Consider the following 26,977-nt stretch of genomic DNA (forward strand, 5'->3'; position numbering starts at 1 on the left):
GTCTGGTTATTCTGTTAGCAGCGCTAGCTTTTAACAGTAAAAATGAATATTTTTTACAGAAATTACCAAATTACTCTTTAATATAATATAAATGGACTAATTTACCCTGTTTTTGAATACATAAAACAAAATGCAATTTGACTCTTAGAGGGCGTTTGTTATGATGGAAAATTATCACTTTCTAAAGAATTTAATTGGCTGGAATGTGATTCCAACTTTTGGTATGAAAAAAAAATCAGTTTACTTTATTTTGAATGTAAAATTCCCATGAGAATTACTTTCCCACAAGCAATGAAAAGTGATTCCCTTAATAATTGGTGAGAAAGTTACTTTCCTATGTAGATGAAAAGCATAAAAGAATTGTTAAGATAAAATTATCCATTCTTTTATTTGTGTTTAAGGCATTAATTAACCTACTCAATGTAAAAAAAAAAAACACAGTTGTAGCATGTTTTGTTGTATTTTGGTTTCTACAACTTCAATTCATTATTCCAAATTTTTTTGTTTTAAAAAATACTAGATAAATATCTATTTTTTTATATTTTATAAGCAAATTATATTTTCTAGCACAAAAAACTTAAGGCAACTTGTTGAATTAAGTAATTGTGTGAAAAACAAGCCTATTCATGATGATATCATATTGCTCGAGCAGTAACTTTGGCATCACCTAGTCTAAAATCCAATTTTTAATCTAGTTTATTGTCCAATTTTCTCATCAAGTAAGATATATGGCTTGCCATCCTAACATAGCTTATGTGAAAATTCTTGTGTTAAAAATGAAAAATTTGGAAACTATTAAAAAATTATCACACATCTAAATCAAACTAATAATTTAAAAATTAGTATTAAGATAATTTCAAGCCATATAAGTAATATATGAATAATTTGAAGTCATATAAGTAATATATGAATATACTTGAATTTATACTTACAATGTAATGAGGAAAAAGAATACAAATTATACATATTCACAATGTTGAATCGATATGCAAGTTGTTTCTTTAATGTATTCATATTATTGATTAGATCAAAACGTGAGAAAATTATACCTTGTTGATTAAATCAAATATTTGTTAATAATAAAGATAATTAAAAATTATTATTAAATATTTAATTTCAATATTTATTAATAATAAAAATTATTGAAAATTATTGAAAAATATTAATATTAATTTATTTAATAAGAATAATTTTGTAAAGTAACTTTACATTCTAAAAAAAGTATTGAATGTACCAAATATGTTGATTTAACTTTATCAGAATTTTAATTGATATTTTCAAGTTTATACCAAACTTGTAAAATAAGTTTTCCAACAATAACATACCCATTAATCACATTCCAAATATTCACATTTCAATAAAATCTTAATACAGAAAAACACCAAATACCCTTTTTAACACAAGTCTTTATAATTATTTGATTTTGCATGTTTCTCCCACGACCCACAGCTACTATAACGCTTCAGTTTTGTAACAATTAATGGTTGAAAATTGTCACTTGTCGTAAAGTCTCAAGTAACATAACCATCATTTGTAGTTTTAGTTACTTTAGTTTAGTCCATGAAAATAATAAACCAATTTGTTATTATTCTTTTAATAAGAATAAACCAATTGAGATTTCAGCAATCATCTAGTTTTAACTGATGTAAGATGTATCCTCAAAATAAATAACTGATGTAACATGTATCTCTTTTAATTTTTAAGGAATCTTTATTATATTAACTTAATTAAATTAATCTTAATTATATTAACTTAATTATTCATTAACAATTATAAGTGGATTCAAACATCATATTCCATTATCTATTAATAAGAATTGGTTTAATTATTAATTTGGTCCTTTAACTAATTAAAAGTCTATAGTGATAAGATTTTTACAATTTAGTCTCTACACCATCATTAACTATCAACTCAATAAATTTACTTGACCAAACTTTAATATTTTCTATATTAACCTTGTAAATATTAAATACTCGAGCTATAAAAGTTGGGTTTCGAAACGCATTTTCCCATACCATTGACTTTTGGGCCGTTACAATTCTCCCTCCTTAAGAAATTTTGTTCACGGAATTTACCTGAAATGTGATGGGGAGGATATACTATTGAATTGGTTTCTCCTCGCTGACTATCCTTCGCAACTGAACCACCATGGTAAATTCTCCGACCTCTAGTTGCAGGAGCATATCTTTGGGTAGCAACAGGAATATCATTAACACTTTTGGACAATTTTGAGTGATATGTTCTAAAGATCCACATCAGAAACATGCCCCCATTTGCTTCCAACATTCACTTCTGTGTTTCCTACCACAAAGCTCATAGTTCAGAATACTTATGCCCTTTTTTAACTTTTCAACATTGTTAATAGATATTGTCGATTGTTTAACTCGGTCTTTATCAGATTCAACATTCGGTGGAACCAATTTCCAAGAACTTCGAGACTCCGTAGTTCACTTAGGTAAAGATTGAGAACTGATAGCCTCAACTCTCTTTTTGAATGCTCGGAGAGACTCGTCTGTCTTATCTAGGCCCAATGCTTATTCAACCAATTTCACTCATTCAGCTAGATCAGTGAACGCTTTAATTTTATGCGAGACCAAATGGACTTGGAGCTTATTTCATAATCCCCAAAGGGATTGCTTACAACTTTCCTTTTATGTGGGCACTAACTTGAGAGCATGTTTGTTTAGCCGCAAAAACTCTCACTTGTAGTCAACTACTAGCATATTTCCTTGCTTCAACATCATAAATTCTTGCTTTCTATCTTCCAAATACAATTCACCGATATACTTCTTTCCAAATTCAGACAGAAAGAATGACCAAGTGATTTTACTTACTAGTATATGGCGAGTGACAGTTAGCCACCATTGATAAGTTTCTTCTTTTAAAAGAGACATTGCACAAGTAACACACCATTGCGGTGTATATTCTAATTGTTGTAAGATCCGTTCGATTGAATCTAGCTAGATTTCAACTGAAGAAGGATCAAAACCCTTTGAATTTAGTTGCTCCATGTTTCTGCAACTCCTTTATCGGGGCTCACCGAGCTGCAGCGACTAGCGTAGCTTGCAGAGCAACTCCCGCCATTCTCTAAAATAGTTGTGCTATTTTGTAGAGAAAATTCTCATCATCTCGACCTTTTTTTCGAGGTCTATCAACTTTATTCTATTGAGCACCAGCTAGATTTGTTGGAAAAATGGGTTTGGAAAACGTAATAGAAAATAGCTTTAAGGAAAAAGCAGAGTTTTAAATTTTTTTCCAAAACTAGAACTTGGTTGTGATATCTAAAGTAAACACTTAATAAAAACTGTACCTTTTCGATTCATTTAGGATGAACATTTTGACCGAGTAGTCTTCTCCGCTATCATCAAGCTCATGTCTGCCAAGTGTGGGCTAGCATCGAATTTGAAAATTTTCCACAAAATTACCATTTGGGTAATTTTATAATTTCTCTAAACTTTTACGCTAAGTTGTAAATTAAAAAAATCTCTAGAGATGTTCTGAAATAATTTTTTCAAAGAATTTTCTCTCTACAACTTTCTCTTAAATTCAAGTCTGTGAAAAATAATGACCCATGGCTCTCTTTATATATGGAGAGTTTAGAGAGTTTAACTATGATTAAATTTAATCACTTTAATATTAAATTAATATAATACTTATCAAGATAAAGATTACATTAAATTTAATATTAAATTTATTAAATTAATAGAATATTTATCTACAAGATAATATTAAATTTATTAAAATAATATTATTTTTGGAATAGTTAATCTAAAAGAAAATTATCCGGTAGAGTCTCAGTAGGAGTGTAATTCTTCTGTTGCTAAACCATTGAAGAACCATCGTTGTCGACAATTCGTTGGCAACCAGAGTGTCGCTGCCATAGTCATTGGCACCGTAATGCCCAATGGTGTAGGCGCGACACCCTCACGGCACCTCGAGCCTTTTCGGCTACTGTCGGTTCGACCTGGGCTTATGACGGCCCGGTCAGTTTGGTCCAGCCATGGGTTGGACCGTCGACCTGGTTTCATATACCAAGCTTGGTTCGACCAGTTTTTGGGTCTCGATGTTGGTTTTTGGTTCTCGGGCCCAATTTTTGATCTCAGGTCCAATTTTCAAGTTCAATTACCCATTGGGCCAATTGTCTAACTTAAAAATTTATTTCTAAAAATATCATATTTATTTTAATTAATTTAATTAATTTAATTTTTCTTGATCAAAATTAATTTTCCTATAAATCACTGAGATTTTCCTAAATTAATTTTTTAAGAAAATTCTTTAATCAAAGTCTCTAGTTGAACAATTCTTACGACTACCTAATTTAATTTCACATTGAATAAATTGACTCAATTAAATTATTCCTAAAGTCGTAGAATTTTCTTTTGATTCAAATGCAATCCATCGAGCTTTTTTGAGCTATTGGAGGGGCCAATCAGGCATATACAATTAGGCTCAAGTAATTGCAATTATGTCTAGAAGTATCATTCCAATAATTTACAATTTACTTAATCATGGAGTCAGTTCACAAGAAGTATCTCGATTTAATACTCCTTATTGTTTACTCTTTAAGAAAGCAATTCATCCAATTGCTTTGTCCAATGACCTCGTCATGTGTGTGTTACTTCATATGACATCCTTGATTCCTTTGAGTTAAATCCATTCACTCAATACAATCCTATTTTATCTCATTGTCACCATTGTGTCTTCTTAATGATTGTGATAAGTTACTTTTTCGAGAACAAGCAATTCATGACCACATCTATATTTATCAATCCACACAATGCCAATAAGAGGATATCGTTAACTCTTGAATCGAGTAATGAGTTTCATTATTGCTAGTAAAGCCATGACATACACAAGTCATGTACCCAACATACTGGCTATGGACTCGATCATCTTTAGAGCATAAGCCTCTACTTATATCAAAGCATATGAGTTAAATACGCATGGTCAGTGACTGACACAGGATTTAGGTAAATCACACCATGAATGTCACCAGTGAATTAATTCATAAACAAATTCAAAATTAATGAAACTTGGGTCCAATTCAATGCATCATTCTTCCAATAAGTACATCTATGTCTCTACCCATGGAATTAACTACTTCGGTAACCAAGACTAGCCATCTTCCTAATTGGAATTGTAGACGACATAATAATCCTTCTAAGTATTTGAATCAACCACTCACTTTGATTCCCTTACGGGATTACAAACTCATTTAGATTATCTACTAAAGTAAGTTGTCTTTCTCGTAATGTAAACGTTCTTACAGTGCCACTTATCATCAATTTGAACTTAGACAATCAATGAACTAATATTTGCTTGTCACAATTTTGCTATGTATGCAAAACATGAAGGACAAAAACATAAAATATATAATAGTGAATTATGAAATTAAGTTTATTTATTTATTCATTGTTCAAATACATAGAAAATAGTTACATGTTTAGTACTATATGGGCACATTTCCCAACAATCTCTCACTTGCGCTAGTGAAGTAAATATGTCATGTTTCACATTCCCATATCCTCGATGTGTTTGTTAAAACTCCTTGTTATAAGAGTCTTAGCAAATGGGTCTACAAGGTTATCTTCAGAAGATACTTTTACTAAATCTACTATTCCTAAGACGAAACAAATATCTAGACGTGTGCAAAGCATTGGATACATAAGGCTTCCAACTATCGAAGCATATGAAACCTTACTCATAAAGTCTCTTTCATTTGTTGTCTTAGTACAACTATCTAAAGAAAGATGAAAAGACAATGCAGTCGGCTGAGCGCATAGCTTCGCATCAGTCATTGCAAATCGTTCCAGTACCTTATCGATGTGTGCAACTTGAGATAGAGCTATCGTTTTATTATTTCTTTAACACCATTTCCAGACCTGTTCACCAAATCCGGGTATATGCCATCAGAACTGAACCGGATGCAGCACAAGTTTAAAACTCATTATTTTAAAATCAAACTGCATTACCTATCTATAGAAAACTTACAATAGAGACACAAATTTTAATTGAAAGTTCACTATCTCAACTTCTGACTTTAAGGGAACTACATAGTTACAGTATATTCGTCTACATGACGATGTCTCTAAAGGTACCCTATTCCTATGTACATGACACCTTACCAACGGTGCTCCTTGATCCAACACGGTCTGGCGTGGGTCTTTCCTCAAGTTCTTTATCCTGTAGATCTTGCAACCACAAGTCAAAACCTTGTAAGTTCAAATGAACTTTATGAGTCTCTAGATTATGCAAATATATAACCCATCTTGCAGGGATTTAAATAAAAAGAAGCTAAACACAATCAACTCTCTGCTCATTTGGGGAAATTTTTATCAATCTGACCTGGCGATTTTTGATTTATTTTTTAATTTATCCATTGATGGATATATTGTTAAGCTATCTTTCTCTAAACCATCCTATCACCCCCTTTTTTACTAGTTCATTGGTTTTTCAGACGACTTTAACAATTTGCGAACTTCATCCTTCATTTACTTGGGTTCTTTCTTTCATCGCTATCCTAGTGTGGATTCTCATTTCAACCATATACTAATAGGGTAATCCTTCGACCTACCCTCTTAATGGCCCCTCTGGTTATATCTATCTTGGCAGATATTCGACATCTAGTTAACCTTTGGAAGACTATTTTTTCTTACCATAATCCTAAAGGACTTGCTAATGTTTCATCCACTAGGGTATATAACGAGGACCTACGTCTCTGTGGCAAACTAAGTACCACTTGGGTTAAATAGTGATTAGGTTACATCCTTGTAATCGCCTTATCCATATTACCTTGCTTTTATAGTTAACGCGCTTATCTGTTATGGACCGCTTTTTCCTAGAGTACTCAGCAGACTATCATCTGAGTGTCCATTTGAGTTCTCGATATCTCTTTCATGTTGTTTCCCTGCGAGACTAAGCATTAGGCAGATATTTATCAGTAACTTCCCCTCAAGCTGGGTTAAATCAGTAACTTCCTAAGAATCAGAGACTAATATTAGATCCTACTATACAAGGTAACTTCTAGGGCTAAGGCAAGTATTCTGTCCTTAATCTTAGGTATTCTAACACTCCCCCTCAAGCTGGAGTGTAGATATTTATCAAACCCAGCTTGCTGATGAGTTTCTCGAATATGTTCCTGTTCAAGCTTTTAGTTAGCATGTCTGCAACTTGTTGCCTGGTAGGTAGGTAGGTGATGCACACTTCTCTTGAGTCAATTTTTTCCTTGATGTAGTGGCGATCTATTTCTACATGTTTGGTGCGATCGTGGTGAACAGGGTTATGAGTTACGCTGACAGTTACTTGGTTGTCACAATACATCTTTATAGGTTTAGTGTAGAGCACTTTTAGTTCTACCATTAGTCGTTGTATCCAGATTCCTTCACATATGCCATGGGATAGTGCTTGATACTCTACCTCTGCGCTGCTGCGTGCTACAACAAGCTGCTTTTTGCTTCTCCACGTCACAAGATTACCTCACACATAGCTACAATAACCACTTGTGGAATGTCTATCATTAACAGACCTTGCCCAGTCTGCATCAGTCTAAATTTTCACACTTCGACTGTCAGTTTTCTTGAAGTGTAGGCCTTTACCAGGGGTCCCCTTTAGATATCTTAAAATTCTGTAAGCAGCTTTCAAGTGCTTCTCTCTTGGGGTATGCTGGTATTGGCTGATAACACTCAAACCAAAGGTTATGTCTGGACGGGTGTGAGAGAGGTAGATAAGTCTTCCTACCAATCATTGATATCTCCCTCTGTCAACTTCTTCTCCATATTTATCAGTTCCCAATTTAAGATTAAATTCCATGGGAGTTTCAGCTGTTTTACACCCCAACATCCCAACTTCAGATAATAGATCAAGGATATACTTTCTTTGGGAGATGGAAATCCCTGTTTTAGACATTGCTATTCCATTCCAAGGAAGTACTTAAGGTACCCTAAGTCCTTAAGTTCGAATTCAACACTAAGAAATTCTTTTAGACTTTCAATTTTGCTTGAATCATCCCTAGTTAATATTATATCATCTACATAAACAATGAGAATGTAGCATTTCCCACCTTTTGAATGCTTGTAAAACATGGTATGATCTACTTGTCCCTGGATGTAGCTCCTACTAATTATAGCCTTGGCAAATCGGCTGAACCACGCCTTTGGAGACTGCTTCAGCCCATATAAGGACTTCTTCAACTTGCATACTTGGCCTTTGCTTTTTGCAAGCCCAGGTGGGAAATCCATGTACACTTCCTCATTTAACTCTCCATTGAGGAATGCATTTTTTACATCCAATTGAGCCAAAGGCCAGTCCATGTTGATAGCTAGGGATAGAAGAACTCGAATGGTGTTTAGCTTAGCAGCCGGTGCAAACGTCTCGTTGTAGTCTAGGCTATAGGTTTGGGTGAAAACCTTAGCAACGAGTCGAGATTTGTGTCGGTCAATGCTGCCATCAGGTTTATACTTTATGGTGAAGATCTATTTGCATCCTACAATCTTCTTCCCACTAGGTAGATCCGAGACTTCTCAAGTTTCATTTTCCTTGAGAGCCCTCATTTCTTCCATCACAGCTTTCCTCTACTCAGCAGATTCAAGAGCTTCTTTTATATTTTTTGGTGTTTCTATAGAATCAACATTAGGCACAAAAGCTCTATAAAATCGAGAAATAGGGTGTTGAGTGCAGCTTCTTGTGCCCTTTCTAACAACAATTGGAAGGTAGATAGATGGTGATAAAGGTGAGACTTCTGTTTCAGAACAGTCCTCGATTGAGGATGAACTTGGCACTGAGTAAACCCGTAATTTTGAAGCCTGTTCTTGCTGTTTCTCTAAATCAGGTGGTTGCTGCTCATTAATCGTGCCTATTTCTTGCTACACAGGGGAACCACTGTCTAAATTTGGAACTACAATAACACCCTGATTTGTAGGCTTGGTAATGGTGGTAGGATCAAGAGGTATAATGGGGAGGGTATTAAGAGTCTCATCTTCATTGAGAGTCTCCCCCTGAAGATGAGATGCTGTAAAGTATGGTTCATTTCCAAAAAATGTGACATCTCGAGAGATAAACATTCGGTGTAAGGCAGGAGAATAACACTTATAACCTTTTTGTGTTGGAAAATAGCCAATGAAAGCACACGTGTGGGCTCGAGGATCAAGTTTGGATTGATTTGTTTGGTTATTGTGGACAAAAGCTTTGCAACCAAATATTTTGGTTGAAAGATTGGGAACACGAAATAAGGGTGTAACACTTCAAATCCGGCCTAGAAGTTAGGCCCGAATCTGCCGTGCCACATTAAAGTGTTTTTCGAAAACCAAGTTTCCATTAAAAACCCTTCTTGAAATTTCAACCTTTTTTCCATTTAAAACTCGTACAAAACCTCAGTTTGCGTTCGTTTATTTCCAATCGAGGTTTATTAAAGAAAAGTTGTTACCTTCAAAACCTTATTGTTGAAGAAGCTTAATTTAAAACAAATGATTTACAAAAATGTGATATTTTAAAAAAAATGAGTTACGAAAAAGAGCCGTTGAAAATAGTTATTGTTTTGGAAAAATTGGGTCCTACATCTAGCAGATAAGAATCACAATTAATAAAATCCTGAATTTAGAATCCAGAAATTTTAGAGGCCTTATTACAAAAATAAAACCCATCATAAAAGTTAATAAAAATAGAAGCAAATTTAAACAACAGTAGTTATGTGGCCACCTCCAAGTCTCTCGCAGCACCGAATCGCCTAAGGCTGGGGATTAGTTGCACAGTTAGATAGAAGGGTGAGTTTGCGAAAACTCAGTGTGTAATCCCTTAGCACACAGTCGGCATACAGAACAGAATCAGTTTAGGCCAGAGCCCTTTAATAGTAACAGTACAGTGTGGGCCTTAGCCTAATACAGAAATAGTGTGTCCTAAGCCCAATACAATATCAGTATGGTGCAAGTATGCAAACCCATCCCAATCCAGCCAACATACCACCCTTACCAACCCAACACACCATGTGGTGACAAAGTCGACCCACCCACCCCTCACACCAATATTGCAGCATAGCTGCGAGTAGTCAGAATGGCTAAAAGCCATAAACATGATAGCTATAAGCTATAAACAGAATGGCTACAAGCCATAAGTATAGTAATATAATTGGCACAGCCATCAGTAGCAGTGATATGATCGGCATACATCCATCAGTAACGGTAATATGATCGGTACAAAGCCATCAGTAACGGTAATATGATCGACACAAAGCCATCAGTAACAGTAATTGATCGGCACAAATCCATCAGTAACGGTAATATGATCGGCACAAAGCCATCAGTAACGGTAATATGATCGACACAAAGCCATCAGTAGCATCGCAGCAAAGCTGCCAGCAGGAGTATCACAACAAAGCTGCCAGTAATAGTATATGTGGCCAGGCCACCAGTAACAGTGATTGTGGTAGAGCCACCAGTACAATACTTCCTCCATAATAGTATCTCAACTCCATGCAGTATGTCGTGTATGCAGAATGCCATGCTCAGAATTAATCATTCAAATCACAGACAAATAAATCATACCAAACATAGACAAATCAGTCATTTAACCACAGACAAATCAATCATTTGACCTTAAGGGTCAAAATAATCATTTTACCCTACAGGGTATTACGGTCATTTTACCCTATAGGGGTATTACGGTCATTCTACCCTATAGGGTTATTACGGTCATTTTACCCTATAGGGGTATTACGGTCATTTTACCTTACAAGGGTATTACAGTCATTTTACCCTACAGGGGTATTATGGTCATTTTACCTTACAGAGGTATTATAGTCATTTTACTCTACAGGGGTATTACGGTCATTTTAACCTACAGGGGTATTACAGTTATTTTACCCTACAAGGGCATTATGGTCATTTTACCCTAGACATGTATTACGATCATTTTACCCTATAGGGGTATTAACGTCATTTTACCCTACAAGGGCATTACGGTCATTTAACCCTACAGGAGTATTACGATCATTTTACAACCTTTTCGAAGGTCTACAGTTGCCTTGAGCGAGCCAGATAACCTAAATGGTCATAAAGGTGTAAATGGGCCCAAGGCTTAATATTCGGCCCAACGTGGCCCAAAATGGCCTAGGCCCATGAGATTGTTCATGGTGGCCTGTACACCCAAACATTCATGTTTCGTGGGCTCGGATTAAAATACGTGTGATTGCCTACCCGTGTGGCATATAGTACCGCATTTTTTGGCTTTTCAGCTTTTGCCGAATTACGGTTTAATCAATGTGTGTGTACAATTACACACTTGTTAAGGGGTTGTGGCCGAGATGCTTTTGAAGTTGAGAGCCTATGGTTAAAACACAACCCTTTATTAGTCCAAAACCATCGTTAATTCATAATCATAACATTGGAACGTTTAATCAAATCATAACTACTTACCAAACAACCAATCGCAGTACCCCTCTTGTTCCAAAACCACGTATTCTCTCCAATGCTTTCCCTTCACACGAAACGGTAAAACGATTCATAAGAATCTACAATCCCACATGAATACATCTAGGACTTAAAGCACTTACCAATAAACGAGATATCCCTTTTAGGGGATAAGTAGTCGGCCTAACACCTTTTTATGAACTTGAGTCCCTAGCATCATTCGTACAAAAAGAAGTGTTAAAGGAATATTTCCCCATGGTGAAAAGAGGAGACACCAACGATCGGCCTAATAGATACATAAGCCGAACCTTTGAGAGGAGAACCTAATAAGGTTCGGCTAGGGAAAACAAACCGTAACACTTACTCATAGACCAAGGGGTTTTAAGCAAACCTTCAGCAAGAAACGACCAAGGATCAGGAAAGAAGAGAAGAGAAGGAAGATGGCAGGCCTTGGCAAGATTTGGCCAATGAGGAAGGATAAAAGAGTTGAGAGAGGAAGAGGAGAAGAAGGTATGAGTCGATCCTAGCAACTGAAAAGGTTTTATGAAAGGAAAAACAAATGCTACTAGGCCAAAGAGGCGAATACCAATTGAATAGAAGGGAATCAAAGACAAAAATCAATGGACTAAAGGGCTAGAGAGAAGAGTAGAAAATGAACTCCACTGCTTTAGAAACAAAGGTGAAAAAGAGCAAAAATGCCAAAATCTGAAATGAATAGCAAGAAGAGCTCTCAAAACTCCCAAGCCAAATTCCCTATGGTCAGAGTACCTATTTAGCTACAACTCATCTCCCTTTCAAACTCCTCTTTTTTCCTCCCTTAATCTTGTTAGAGTATGCCCAAAGATCAATCATGAGATGGTTGTAATAACATACTTGATTTATCATGTTTACTAATATAAGGCGTTACCATTATTATTTCAGTTTCTTTTCTGTGTGTATAAATAAACTATTTTATAATAATGTCCTGAGAATAATATGATTATTCTTAAAAGGTCCTTAGTCAAGTATTATTGTTGGATAGGACAACGATAATGCATTAAGACTAACATGTAGTTGATTGATGATAAAGTGTTGTCATTGATATGGAGTGTTAGAATCGATGCATGAATATGTGTGTTAGAGAACAACATATTGGATTGACCTGTTATGAGTATGTTTCTTAGATTATTATGTAATTGTCACGACATTACTCATAGTGATTAATATGTATATGATCCTCAGACTTGAGATCATCATAATCCCAACATCGTGAGTTCTATATTTTGATAAAGTCAAACGTACACCGTAATTGGTTATTCTATAAAGGCTGATGTTGGATATACCACAATCTATGTAGAGGGATATGGTTGATCGATATAGGATAAGTCCCTCCTACATAATGGGAGTAATATCTTAGGCCACTTGATTGAGTGAGACTAGAAATGCATGGCCATGCTCAAATAAGCTGATATGAGATGTCATACTTATTTGTATATAATAGTTTATTTAAGATATCAAGGAACATGGAATGGACTATACAAGTGTGACTATTCCATGACTTGTGTACAATCTAGAGACAAATGACTTAAGGATTAGTGCATGAAAAGATTAATCATAAAAATGTTATGTTGAATCATGATTTCTTGTGACTTAGGTAGCAATGATGCATTGCTAGGTGCCACTCATTGTTTGTAACATTGGAATCGTTCTAACATTACTGCTAACGTTACAAGAACCTACAGGGCCACACCCTATAGTTGAAATGAACGGAATAAAACATAATTGGTATTGTGTTCGGTTCTCGCATGAATTAAATTAATTATAGAATTAATTTAATTGAGTAATCAAATATCGAACACATTATATGTACAAGGTTGTTGTACACATAATGAGAATATCATTTTGGTTAAATAAATATAGTTTACCGAAATCTTTATTATAATTAATGTAATTATAATTTTTGGTTTTTTAAACATTATTATATTTATTTAATTTTGAGAAACCATAAAAAAATAGTAAGATATAAAATCCCGTTTTTCTTTGCTTGGTGAGTCTAGCAGCCGTCAAAGCAAAGTCTTCTCCAAAATTGTTTGGGGATTCCTTCTGTTCATAGTCAACTGAGCGGATTGCGTAGGGGTCGGAGTCATCAAAGATTGTGGCTTGTTTTGATAGTAGATCAGATTACTCATTGCCGAGGCGTCTCTGTCTACTCAGAAACTCCACTCAATAATTTTGAAACCCTTTTTCACCTTGATTCGTTCCTCACACGTGGATCCATGGTTAGGATCGCCGGGTGTTTTATTTTTTCACTGCGCCATAGGGGTGCCGCCATTCCAACAAATCTCTCCCAACATCCCTCCACAAATTACTGAACAATCCAATTTGAACTTGATTCAAATTCCTCCATAATCTTCTCCACAACCTTCTCATTGACCAATTCAAATTCCAACTTTGCAAAGTTCTAGCTGACTTCTTCATCTCATAAGGCAAGAGAGCAAAATATATACTCTTTTGCGCAAACCAAAACTTGAACCTCAAACCTCATAGTTTCTCAGCACATCACCTTGCCACTAGACCACAAGCTCTTTTTGTGTCATGATCTCACCAAAAATATTTATAAAGCCTTCAAGCTAAGGCTAAGATTCACTTAAGAGCAAAAATAAAAATTTTTGCTAAAACCCAGGACTTCTCCAACACTCCCAACTCTTCCTAAATCACTTAGCCACTAAAGAAAACAAGCAATTTGTGTCATTTTCTTGCACACATAAACATTTATTGGTAGTCTCCTAGCTGATCCTACGCTCAAGGCTCATTCCTTCTAGGCCCAAAATCAGGGCGTTACAAAGGGAAAAACCTTTTTAAGGATATTTATAGGTGTTTGGAAATTTAGAACCTTTGATGGTAGTCGGTTTATGAGATAGCAGGCTGTTAGGACAGCTTCTCCTCACAGGTATTTTGGAACCCCCATGGTGAACATTAGTGCTCGAGCCACAGCAAGGAGATGACAATTTTTTCTCTCGAAAATCCCGTGTTGTTGAGGGGTGTCAGGACAAGAACTTTGGTGTATGATGCCTTGTTCAACAAGATAAGGATTTAGGACATAATTAAAATATTCTCTCCCATTGTCAGTACGAAGAGTATGTATGGTAGAGTTAAACTGGGTTCGAATCATTGAATGAAAATTTGGAAAACTTTAGGTGTTTCTGATTTTTCTTTGAGAAGGTACACCCAACAAATCCTAGTGTGGTCATCAAAGAAAGTTATGAACCACCTAGCCCAGTAATATTTTTTACTCTGCTGGCTCCCCCATAAGTCACTATGAATTAAAGAGAATGGTTAGGACTAGTTATAGGGTTTCAATGGGTATGGTACACGGGTGTGTTTGGATAATTGGCAGTTTCACATTTCAAGGAATCAATACTTTTATTTCTAAATAACAGTGGAAGGTGTTTCTTCAAGTACAAGAAGTTCGAATGTCCTAGTCTACGGTGCCATAACATAATTGTGTCTTCTTTTGAAGTAGATAGAGCCAACCCTTCTTGTCCACTGTCTTTATTCCAAATATAAAGACTATCATCAAATTTAGTAGTGCCAATCATCCTCCCCGATTTTTGTTCCTATACCACACAACTAGTTGCAAAAAATTCAGCAATGACACTTTTATCCTTAGTTAGTTTACTGATTGAAAGTAAATTGCAGGACAGGTTTGGAACATGTAACACTTCATCAAGAGAAATTTTTTTTGTTAATTGTATATTTCCAACACCAGCCACAGGTGATTAAGAGCCATCAGTAATGCAGATTCAGGACTGATTATGACAGGGTGTATAGGTGTGAAACAAGGTGGAGTTACCTGTCATGTGATCAGAGGCACCTGAATCGAGTATCCAAGAGGATTGGTTGTTAGACTCAAAAATACTGTTGAGAGCAATACCTTGAGTGGCTAGGGATCCATGAGCAGTGGTAGTGCCTAGTATCTTATGGAGAGCCTCAAGTTGATTTTTGGTTAGGCGAACATCAAGAGCTTTATCTTTATCAGTAGAGATGTTAGAGGTTACTAGTGCAACCTTATTGTCCTTCTGATTTTTTCCAGGATAGCCATGTAGTTTGAAGGATTTTTCCTTTGTATGTCCTACACGGTTGTAGTGACTGCACCATAGCCTGGTTGAGCTTGAATCATTCCCAGCATGGGTCTTTTGTGGTTGTGGGCCTCTGGAGATAAAGGCTGAGTTTTTAGTGGGATGGTAACCAGCAGTTGTCACAGGTTTAGGTTCCTTTAAATCACTCATTATGACAAGTCGACGCTTCTCTTCTCTTCTAACTTCTGCAAATTCTTCACCAATGGTTGGCAGGGAGGTTCTGCCCAGAATTTGATTACAAACCTCATCAAGCTCTTGGTTAAACCAAAAACTCATAGAGACGTTCCTTGTTGAGGTGAGTCATAAACTTGGTGTGTTCCTGCCACAAAATTTTTAGATCATTGTAGTACTGAGTTACTTCAAGTGTTCCTTGTCAGATATCCTTCGATTTGAATTTGATCTCAAATACTTGGGAGGCATTTCCAAGATTCGAGTAGTTTTGTTTGATTGCATCCCACATATCTTTTGCAGTTTTGAAGAAAAGGTAGGTGCGACTAATATGGCCTTCCATTGAATTAATTAACCAAGCCATTACGATCGAGTTGTTGAGTTCCCAAGTGCCATAAGTTGGATCTGTTGTGGCTGGTCGTGGGATGTCTCCATTAATATACCCTAGTTTTCCACGACCACGGATCACCATAATGACCGATTGGGACCACTGTAGGAAAATTTTCCCATCTAGTCGATGATTAGTGATTATAAAAGAAGAATAAGGTCCCCTTGAGGAGTTCCTTGATTGATGTTTGGAATCATTTGTGAGGTTTCAATATTAGATGAAGTTTCGATAGTGTCACTCATGGGAAGGAATAAAACAAGAGGCAAGAGAGATTAAAGATGAAGGACGTTTAGAACGACATTAGAGATGCCAGGATAAAAAAATCCTAAGGCTCCGATACCATGAACAAACCTAGAAAGAATATTGTTATTTTATTTTTGATTAGGTTACAGACTTTATAGCAAGAACTAAGTACAAGTAAGGAAACAATCCCTAGAAATCAGTAACGTCCTAAGAATTAGAGGCTAATATTAGATCCTACTATACAAGGTAACTCCTAGGACTAAGGCAAGTATTCTGTCCTTAATCTTAGGGATCCTAACACTTTATGTAACTCTTTTTGCTAATGGGTTTTGACTAACCTCTCCTTTCCTTATAAATTAACCGACGTACTTATGGCCAAATTCTAGCATATTTGGTTTCTCTTAGCACCATGTGGCAGTTCTTAATAGGGGATGCTTATTTGTGATCCTCAGATAAACTCTCTTTCGTTTGCCTAAACACCAGGCAACCCTGGCGTGTCATCTCTCGTGATTGTTTCTTGCTGGGTTACCACCCATACGCTCTACTGGCTTTCATGACCACTACTCTAACAGTCTTTTTCCTACTACCATTATGTTTTCCATTCACTAATAAATTCCTCCGACCCGCTGACTTACTATTGCATGTTCATATTTTCATTTTCCTTCTAACTTTTTTTTTCTTGTTTGTGGGATTTCCCACAAATAGTATCCTAATTACCCACTTGTGTTTATTGTCTCGACGGACTCTATATGCTTCCATTCCTAAATTATGGTCTTACGCAACATGATCCAATGTTTATCGTCTTGACGAACTACTCCATGTTTGTTGGATTAGGTGCCCTGAGTGTAATATTTTCGTCTAAGTACACTTTTACTTTGTTGAAATAGATTGATAAATAAAATTATTCATGAATTACTTTAATACTTTATATATTTTCCTCACATGATTTTTGCACGCAAAACAAAATGGAAACAAATGTTGCTCACTGATTGTCTTACGTTTAACTAATATTAACGGTATTATGTGGTTGGATCATAGTACGAAAAGATAGCTTGTCTTAGTAGACGAACCTAGTCATGTCTTTAGTCTAATCGGAAATGAGCAAACCAATTAAGAGACTAATATTTCATCTATCTAGTCCAATTGGGGAGATTCTTTGTCTTGGGCATCGAAGCAGATGATTCCTAGAAGATAGAGACATATATATAATTGAGTAAAGTAATAATACATCAAACAGGACCCAACCAGAATAGATCATAAATCAGTTTGTGAATTTATTCACTTGTGATATTCATAGTGTAGCATACCTAAATCCTGTGTGGATGGCAAACTATGTAACACCCCGAACCCGAGACCGTCACCGGAGTCGAACACGAGGTGTTAACAGACTTTAAAAATTTTCCAGACACTGCCAATCAGCGTAATAGTCGCTTTAAAAATCATATCTTGAGTTCAGAAACTCGGAATCCAGTTCTGTAAATTTTCCCTGAAACTAAACTCATATGCCCATCTACATATTTTTTTTCTAGAATTTTTGGTTGGGCCAATTAGTACAGTTTATTAGTCAAAGTCTCCCATGTTACAGGGATCGACTACACTGACCTTTGCGCATTACGACTTGGATATTTCCCTGTACAGGGAATCAATACTGATGCCGTTTGTTTCTATAGAAACTAGACTCAGAATGGAATCTATACATATATAGATTGACTCCTAATTGTCTCTGGTTAATTTATAATGAATTTCCAAAGTCGGAACAGGAAATCCAGAAACCGTTCTGGCCCTGTCTCACGAGAACCTGAATATCTCTTAACATACTGTCCGTATGATTGTTTCATTACTTTCCTATGAAAATAGATTCATCAAGGTTCGTTTACATAATTTATTCACTATTTAATTCCATTCCTAATATTTTTAGTGATTTTCCAAATCTACATCACTGCTGCTGTCAGCATCTGCCTTTAAGGTAGACTTTACCTATTTCATAGTTTCCATGATTCAACTAGCCCTTTTAGCATAAATAGCACAATTTATGATAGTGATTAACCATTCCCATGGCCAATCCTTGTTAAGCATATCCACACCTCTCAATAACCATATCCATACCAAATGATTATAACAATATACTCAAACATATATAAGCCATTTTCGCATGGCTAACCAAAATTATACAAGTCCAAAGGGTCCATGACCCACAACAAACGGGTAGTCCTATACATGCCATTTCGAAGTTCAACCAAAATTGTACCAAAAAGGGGGGGGCTTTGATAGTGTGGGCGACTTCGACTTCAAAATCCCGAGTCCGATAGCTGGAGAACCAAAATCTATAAAACAGAGGATCAAAGAAACGGAGTAAGCAATTTATGCTTAGTAAGTTTTGAGCAAGGGATTCCAGCACAACAAAAGTATGGCATTCATGTAGCTAAACGGATAATTTCATATGCACAATTTTTCAATATCATACTTGCTTCACATTACCAACCCTTATGTACATACACAAAAGATCAACTTAGCCAAAGGCCGGTAGCTCGTTTATCAACTGAGCGAATACTTATTTGTAAGGGCTCAACTAAATTCAAGCACATACGAAACATACCTCAATGTTGGGATGTTTCTAGAGTATTTACTGAAATTTTTACAGCAAGATCATTCATTCCCAAATCACGTACCTTCGGAATTTAACCGGATATAGCTACTCGTTCAAATGCCTTCGGGACATAGCCCGGTTATAGTAACTCGCACAATTGCCTTCGGGACTTAACCCGGATTTAGTAACTCGCACAAATGCCTTCGGGCTTAGCCCGGAATTAGTATCTCGCACAAATGCCTTCGGGTCTTAGTCCGGATATGGTCGCTTAGCACAAAGCCTTCGGGACTTAGCCCGGACATCATTCAAATAACCAAGCACATTTAACAATAAATCATGGCACATTCGTATTTCGTTCTCGTTAGCAAAACTCAAACACAAGACATTTATCATTCTTGCAATTTCGGCTCAATAGCCACACAAAGAGCATGATTTTAATTTGCTTAAAACATGATCTAATCAAATCATAATTTAAGCTCTTTTACTCAAGAACTTACCTCGGATGTTGTCGAACGATTCCGATAGCTATTCGACCACTTTTTCCTTCCCTTTATCGGATTTAGTTCCCCTTTGCTCTTGAGCTTAATTAAACAAATAAATTGATTTAATCATTTGAGCATCGAAAAGAGGAACACAAGGTACTTAGCCCATATTTATACATTAGACATTAAAGTCACATATGTACGGAATCATGAATCAAACTCAACATTTTAGCTAATTTTCCCCCTTGGCCGAATTTTCTAAGCCAAGACAAAAGCATCAATATGCTTGCCTCTAACTGAATACATGCAACACCAATCTTCTTCCTATGGCCGAATATGCATGTCTATGTTGAGGCCGATTATATACTTAATACCACACATAAATGACATACATTTTACTAACTAATGCATTCCATATTATACTCAATACGCATCCATCATTTAATCCATAACCGAAGCACCATCATGTGCAATCATATATATATGTGCAAGAGCCGAATCCCAAATTTTGATTATAACCAAATTTAAACATATATCCAAAACATAAATCTTACCTACCATGCAATAAGCATAAATCACACTCATGGATATACCATGGCCGATACTTCCAACAACACCAAATAAAAATATACTTCATGGATCTAAGGTAGAACCAAGAAAGAAACTCATAATCATCAAGATGTAAGTAACTACCATTTTTCATCTAGATTTAGCATGAAACACAACCATCACCCTTATTAATCTCCATAGCCGAAAACCTTACTTATTCCAAAAATTCAAATCTCAACTTGGTCACGAAAATAACTTGGTATCTCACCGACACAACATCAACACCAAGCAAGAATGATGCATCCATGGCCGAGTGTCATTTCCATCACATAGCAAGATTTAGACCATGGGCTAGGTAGAACTCAAGCTAACAACTAAAACATGCATGCATCTCATGGAACATCATCAAACATACCTTAGCCTAGTTACATGCATGGCCGAACCTCTTCAACCTTTCTTCTTCCTTCCTCCTTAAAATTTTTGGCCAAAGATGAACCAAAGGATGAGCACTTTTTTTTTGTTTTTCTTTCTAGTTTTGGCAAAATGGGGGGGGGGAGACAACCACACACTTTTTTTTTTGTTTCCATCATATTCCCTTTAATTATTTTATGCCCATTCTCCTTATTTTATTTTTTCCACCCATGATGCACCAACACAACATATCTATGACATGTCTTGCCCATCACACTTGGTCTACCATGCTTGTCATGGCCGGCCACTACTAATTAGGGGGGAAATTTGACATGCAAGTCCCCCCTTTTTATTTCATGCACTAATAGGTCCTTATGCTTCGACCTATCACATTTCAAAAATGTCGCACATAAGTCCTATTGACTAAATTCACATGCAATCGACTAAATCGAAGCTTGAAATTTTCACACATTCATAATTACATATTCTAGACAATAAATATCACATTCAAACATTTCGGTGACTCGGTTTAGCGGTCCCGAAACCACTTCCCGACTAGGGTCAATTTTGGGCTGTCACAACTCCCCCCACTTAAGAAATTTTCGTCCCCGAAAATCTTACCGGTAAATAGGTTTGGGTATCGTTCTTTCATCGAGCTCTCGGTTTCCCAAGTAGCTTCCTCGATCCCGTGTTTGAGCCATAACACCTTAACTAACGGAACCCTTTTGTTTCGCAACTCTTTCACTTCACGAGCTAGGATACGAATCGGTTCTTCTTCATAACTCAAGTCAGATTGAATTTCAACTTCTGAGGGATTAATCACATGTGACGGATCGGATTTATAACGTCGAAGCATCGAAACATGAAAGACATCGTGAATCTTTTCAAGTTCAGGGGGCAAAATCAATCTATACGCAACCGGACCAACTCGTTCGGAGATTTCGTACGGCCCAATGAATCTCGGGCTCAACTTGCCATTACGGCCAAATCTGAGTACCTTTTTCCAAGGCGAAACTTTAAGAAACACTTTATCTCCCACCTGATATTCAATGTCTTTTCGTTTCAAATTCGCATACGATTTTTGACGATCTGTGGCTGCTTTCAGACTTTCACGGATTACCTTTACTTTCTGTTCGGCATCCTTAATCAAATCAACTCCGAAAATTTTACTTTCACCGAGCTCGGTCCAAAACAATGGTGTACGGCATTTACGACCGTACAAAGCCTCGTAAGGTGCCATCTTAATACTTGATTGAAAACTATTGTTGTAAGCGAATTCAATCAAAGGTAAATACCATTCCCATGAACTACTGAACTCGAGGATGCAACATCTCAACATATCCTCAAGTATCTGAATTATTCGCTCAGATTGACCATCAGTTTGGGGGTGAAAAGCAGTGCTAAAATGCAGCTTGGTACCCAAAGCTTCTTGCAATTTCCTCCAAAATCGCGAGGTGAATCTCGGATCTCTATCCGACACGATAGAAATAGGTACCCCGTGTAATCTCACAATCTGAGAAACATACAATTCAGCTAGTTTATCCAATGAAAAATCCGTACGCACGGGGATAAAGTGAGCCGACTTAGTCAGTCTATCAACAACAACCCAAATCACATCCTTCTTACTTGCTGACAATGGCAGTCCGGACACAAAGTCCATTGTGACTCGATCCCATTTCCACTCAGGTATCATGATCGGCTGAAGTAATCCTGAAGGCACTTGATGTTCCGCTTTCACTTGTTGACATATTAAACATCTCGAAACAAAGTCGGAGATGTCCCGTTTCATACCATGCCACCAAAACCAACGTTTCAAATCGTTGTACATTTTCGTACTCCCCGGGTGAATTGACATTCGGGTACAATGGGCTTCGTTCAGAATCATCGAAATGAGTTCCGAATTCCTTGGAACACACAAACGACTTCTGAACCTCAAACAATCATCATCATCAATTTGAAACTCCGATTCCTTGTTCGGAACACACTCAGCCCGTTTTGCAACCAATTCATCATCAACTTTCTAGGCTTCACGAATTTGATGAATCAATAATGGTTTGGCTTTTAATTCAGCTACTAACACATTTTCGGGTAGAATAGACAAGTGCACATTCATCGCTCGTAAAGCAAACAATGATTTCCGGCTTAAGACGTCCGCAACCACATTAGCCTTTCCCGGGTGGTAATCAATGACAAGCTCGTAATCTTTCAACAACTCAAGACAACGTCTTTGTCGCAGATTTAAGTCTCTTTGAGTCATCAAATATTTGAGACTTTTGTGATCCGAAAATACATGGCACTTTTCACCAAATAAGTAATGTCGCCATATTTTTAAAGCAAATACGATGGCAGCTAGTTCAAGATCATGGGTCGGATAATTTTTCTCATGTGGCTTTAATTGTCTCGACGCATAGGCCACCACTCGACCTTCTTGCATCAATACGCAACCCAACCCAAGTAGGGATGCGTCACTATAAATGACAAACTCTTTGCCTGATTCGGGTTGCACTAAAATTGGAGCTTCAGTCAAATAAGTTTTTAGTTGATCAAAACTTTTCTGACATTTCTCCGTCCATTCGAACTTAACATCCTTTTGAAGTAGCTTCGTCATTGGTGTGGCTATCATCGAGAAACCTTTGACAAATCGTCGGTAATAACCGGCGAGCCCCAGGAAGCTCCAAACTTCGGTAATATTTCTTGGAGGCTTCCAGTTAAGTATGGCTGAAATTTTGCTCGGGTCAACTCGAATACCCGATGCGGATACCACATGACCCAAGAAGCTAACCTCTCTTAACCAGAACTCACACTTACTGAACTTAGCATATAACTGCTTATCCCGCAAAATTTGCAACACTAGTCTCAGGTGCTCAGCATGTTCGGTCTCATCTCTTGAATAGACTAAGATGTCATCAATGAACACAACTACGAACCGATCCAAATATGGTCTGAAGATCCGATTCATCAAATCCATAAATACCGCAGGGGCATTAGTGAGCCCAAACGGCATCACTAAGAACTCGTAGTGACCATATCTCGTTCTGAAGGCAGTTTTGGGTATGTCCGAATCTCGAATTCGCAACTGATAATAGCCCAATCTCAAATCTATTTTTGAGAACACTGAGGCTCCCATTAGTTGGTCGAACAAATCATCGATACGCGGTAACGGATATTTGTTCTTTATCGTCACTTTATTCAGTTGACGATAGTCAATGCACAACCTCATGGTTCCGTCCTTCTTTTTCACGAACAATACTGGTGCACCCCAAGGTGAGAAACTTGGTCGAGCAAAACCTCTATCCGTCAATTCTTGCAACTGAGCTTTCAACTCTTTTAACTCGGTTGGTGCCATACGATACGGAGTCATCGAAATCGGCGTAGTGCCAGGTACAAGCTCAATACCAAACTCTATCTCCCGAACAGGTGGTAAACCCGGTAATTCTTCAGGAAAAACATCCGGGTATTCACAAACCACCGGCACAGATTCGGGTTTCTTTTCTAATTCTTTGTCATCCAGTACATACGCAAGGTATGCTTCGCACCCTTTTCTTACATATTTCTGGGCCAACATTGAGGATATTACAGCTGGCAACCCATCCAAGTCCGTAGACTCAACTCGGATTACTTCGTTATTTGCGCACCTCAATTCAATAGTCTTGCTTTTGCAATTCACAACCGCATCATGCACGGTCAACCAATCCAACCCGAGAATAACATCAAATTCATCAAATGGCAAAAGCATCAAGTCCGCTGGAAAACAGGAACCTCGAATTACTAGGGGACATTCCTTACACACTTTGTCGACAAGCACGTAACGACCCAAGGGATTTGACACCCGAATTACGAACTCAGTAGACTCAATAGGTAAAGTCTTACTGGATGCTAAGGTTTCACATATGTAAGAATGAGTAGAACCTGGGTCAATCAAAGCAATTACATTAGTATCAAAGAGAGTAAAAGTACCGGTAATAACATCAGGCGAAGAAGCATCCTCGCGGGCACGTATAGCATAAGCTCTAGCAGGCGCACGAGCCTCGGATCTGGTCGTAGCATCTCTAGATCCTTTCTGACCACTACTAGCATTGCCCGTATTTCCAGATGGTCTACCTCGAGCAGTGGTAGCACCCGGTTTCCCACTCTAATTTACATTCTGTTCAGACAACCTCGGGCAATCTTTAATGAAGTGGTCAACTGATCCGCACTTGTAACAGGAGCGGTCAGGGAATCTACAACTCCCCGAATGCCATTTACCGCAATATCGACATTTCGTTCTGTCTCGACGTTCATTCCCAACACTGGCGACCGAAGTGCCTCGTGTACCCACAGGGGGTCGATCACGATCTCGTCTAAAAAGGCCCGAAGTGCCTCTAGACCGGCCCACATCATCTCGAAATTTCTTCGATGCCTGTTGAAGAGACTTTCCCGAGGATCTTTTACGAAACTCTCCAGTTCCCACATCAACTTTTTGTTTTTCTTTTCTAAGCTCTTCGGCTTTACAAGCTCGCTCGACAAGTACTACGAACTCTCGTATTTCAAGAACGCCAACGAACATTTTTATATCTTCATTCAGCCCATCCTCGAAGCGTTTACACATGATAGCCTCGGACGAAACACATTCCCGAGCATATTTGGTAAGTCTAACAAATTTTCGCTCGTAATTAGTAACCGACATGGAACATTGCTTAAGCTCAAGAAATTCCTTCCGTTTTTGATCAACAAATCTCTGACTGATATACTTTTTCCGAAACTCAGTTTGGAAAAAATCCCAAGTTACTTGCTCTCGGGGCACAACAGAAGTCAGAGTACTCCATCAATAGTAGGCAGAATCACGTAGCAAGGAGATAGTACACTTTAGGCATTCATCGGGTGTACAAGATAGCTCATCGAGTACCCGGATAGTGTTGTCCAACCAAAATTCAGCTTGCTCGGCATCGTCGCTATCCGTAGCTTTAAATTCAGTAGCCCCATGTTTTCGGATTCTGTCAATTGGGGGCTTATTTGACCTTATTTGGTCAGTTACCGAAGGTATTGTAGGTGCGGGGGTGGTATTTGTCGGGAATGGAGGTTGTGGAATAGCCGTATTAGTTCGAATGTATTGGTTGAACCAATCATTCATCACGCTATAGAAAGCTTGTCTAGCTTCATCATTCGGGTTACTAGCATTAGGTTGAGAGTCCACCGGCGCTGTCCCTTGTGCGGGAGCAGGCGCTACACTCTCAAGATCATCAGCTACCGCTCGGTCGGGATCGGGATCCATTACTATAAATAAACACATTTGCAAATGTCAGAAATCACCACACTATCAAATAATCACATAAAATGGCATGTATAGCTAGACCCAACGCATTACGGTAGTCCTAGAATCGACTAAACCTGGATCTGATACCAATCAAATGTAACACCCCGAACCCGAGACCGTCACCGGAGTCGAACACGAGGTGTTAACAGACTTTAAAAATTTTCCAGACACTGCCAATCAGCGTAATAGTCGCTTTAAAAATCATATCTTGAGTTCAGAAACTCAGAATCCAGTTCCGTAAATTTTCCCTAAAACTAGACTCATATGCCCATCTACATATTTTTTTCTAGAATTTTTGGTTGGGCCAATTAGTACAGTTTCTTAGTCAAAGTCTCCCATGTTACAGGGATCGACTACACTGACCTTTGCGCATTACGACTTGGATATTTCCCTGTACAGGGCTTCAATACTGATGCCGTTTGTTTCTATAGAAACTAGACTCAGGGAGGAATCTATACATATATGGCTTGACTCCTAATTGTCTCTGGTTAATTTATAATGAATTTCCAAAGTCGGAACAGGAAATCCAGAAACCGTTCTGGCCCTGTCTCACGAGAACCTGAATATCTCTTAACATACTGTCCGTATGATTGTTTCGTTACTTTCCTATGAAAATAGATTCATCAAGGTTCGTTTACATAATTTATTCACTATTTAATTCCATTCCTACTATTTTTAGTGATTTTCCAAATCTACATCACTGCTGCTGTCAGCATCTGCCTTTAAGGTAGACTTTACCTATTTCATAGTTTCCATGATTCAACTAGCCCTTTTAGCATAAATAGCACAATTTATGATAGTGATTAACCATTCCCATGGCCAATCCTTGTTAAGCATATCCACACCTCTCAATAACCATATCCATACCAAATGATTATAACATTATACTCAAACATATATAAGCCATTTTCGTATGGCTAACCAAAATTATACAAGTCCAAAGGGTCCATGACCCACAACAAACGGGTAGTCCTATACATGCCATTTCGAAGTTCAACCAAAATTGTACCAAAAAGGGGGGGGGGCTTTGATAGTGTGGGCGACTTCGACTTCAAAATCCCGAGTCCGATAGCTGGAGAACCAAAATCTATAAAACAGAGGATCAAAGAAACGGAGTAAGCAATTTATGCTTAGTAAGTTTTGAGCAAGGAATTCCAGCACAACAAAAGTATAGCATTCATGTAGCTAAACGGATAATTTCATATGCACAATTTTTCAATATCATACTTGCTTCACATTACCAACCCTTATGTACATACACAAAAGATCAACTTAGCCAAAGGCCGGTAGCTCGTTTATCAACTGAGCGAATACTTATTTGTAAGGGCTCAACTAAATT

This window comes from Gossypium hirsutum, chromosome D02 (assembly GCF_007990345.1).
Source record: "Gossypium hirsutum isolate 1008001.06 chromosome D02, Gossypium_hirsutum_v2.1, whole genome shotgun sequence".
NCBI classification, from domain to species: Eukaryota; Viridiplantae; Streptophyta; class Magnoliopsida; order Malvales; family Malvaceae; genus Gossypium; species Gossypium hirsutum.